Here is a 1,968-nt window from a genome sequence, read left to right on the forward strand (position 1 = left end):
GAAAGGGTAGTTCCAACGCTCAACAGCAAACATGGGTGGAAAGTTCAGTAATAGGAGTGTAAAGGTACATGTATTCGTATCGAACTGTTGGTACAGGACATTAGGTACAGTTGTGTACCGAATGCAGTCTTTAACAGTAATCAACAATTGGCTTTTTTACTTGCTGGCTATGTTTCGAATTTGAATTCCCACAGAAACACTGTTTCAAAATACTATTCCCATTGTGCATCAGTGATATTTCCAGTGAGTTTAGGTTAGGAGTAGGCTACCTTACTGTACCGAAAATGAACCGTATCGTGACTTCAAAACCAAGGTACCCACCGAACGGTAAGTTTTCTGTACCGTTACACTAGGTTTGTGAAAAAATTCAGAATTTTAGAAAGGGTCTCCATTAAATTAATTTCATTGAATTTCAATTATGCTTCCTTTAATTCAAATTCGATATGTAATGCTACATCCTGTTTTTGACCTAAATTCAAATTCAATAGCTGAATTGGAATTTAGGAGTCATTCTTCATTAAATTCTTAATTTTGCACAAGCGTGCGTTACACTCCAATCCAGGAAATGTGCAGGACTAATTTATACCATCAATTTAAAGCCTGACGTCATTGACAGTGGACAGTGGTTTGAATGACAGAACTTGCTAGCCCAAACAACGCCACTTAATAGACACATGTGTTACAAGGTTGTTGTTTGAGCGAAAGTGGCGTCGTACCATGGTGGTTTACCAATGACGAAGTTAAGTGATGCAGAAAGGCATTAGGCATACTCACCAATCTGAAGTTGCACAATTTCAATCGCAATCCCGATATCTCAAATAAATCACAATTAGATATTTTCGTGCAGCCCTAGTGTAGGCTAGTTCCAGATGATAAATGACCTTGACTAACACTACAACCAATTTCTCAATTTTAGTTAGCAAATGAATAACACATTTTTTTATTTGAGATGATTTTTGGGGGGTTGCATTTTGGACCATTGCAATATAACTTCAACCCCCTAACCTCTTCATTCGCCTCAGAAATGAACTCAGCATCCCTGAAAACCTATGATTTGATAACAGAACCATCAAAATTGACCCATTAGGTGCCGAGATATGCTATTCTTATTTTTCGTATACCTATTTGGGCAACCATTTTGGAAATATGCCAATAAACTTTGCCACTGCCTAAATGTAACGCCATCATCCAGAAATGTTGACTAGATGTCCTACAGTAAGAATACCAAAAATGCAAAAACCTCAATAACTTCAGCTGGTTTTCCTCCTGACTATAGCAAAGATTGTTAAGGCATCTTTGACTATAGTGTCAATGTTCACTTCCTGTGTTTACAGCTCTCATAAATGAGCCAACTTTCTAAACTCTAAAATCTACTAATATGGTCAGAATAAACTATAAACTATTTTGCCATAGAAGTTTAGGGACTGCTTATAGGACTTCCAGCCTGATTGACTAGGCTAGTTTGGAGATGTTATTGCCAAAGGGGACACAGGATTTAGAAGTACAGTGCAATGCAAATATCTGCACAAAGTCAAAACCTTACAGTTCAATCATTGGATTATAGTAATGTTCAAACGGTTTCACCCTTACAGTTCAGTCATGGGATTAGTTTCAAACTGTTTCACCTTAATTAGAATCACATATGTATTTGTATGTTGCATTCATTCATTCAGCCTATTTCACACATGCAATTTTTTGCTATTTAAGTGTTGTTTTATGGTGCATATTGCTTATTGAGAAGCTTATTAAGTTTCAAGTTGAAACATTTAATTGTTTCATTTTGTGACATATCTTTTTGATTCAGGATCTTTTACAATTTTAAAACCGTTCATTGTATGTTTTCGTTGAACGTTTATGGCAGACAAAATATGTTTTATTTGAAATCATGTAGGACCATGTTGGAAATAGGTTTAACACATTATCCTTATATATCAATTTACTATTAACCTTATATTAATGTGGAGCACA

The sequence above is a fragment of the Alosa sapidissima genome, chromosome 18 (genome assembly GCF_018492685.1).
Source record: "Alosa sapidissima isolate fAloSap1 chromosome 18, fAloSap1.pri, whole genome shotgun sequence".
Classification (NCBI taxonomy): domain Eukaryota; kingdom Metazoa; phylum Chordata; class Actinopteri; order Clupeiformes; family Clupeidae; genus Alosa; species Alosa sapidissima.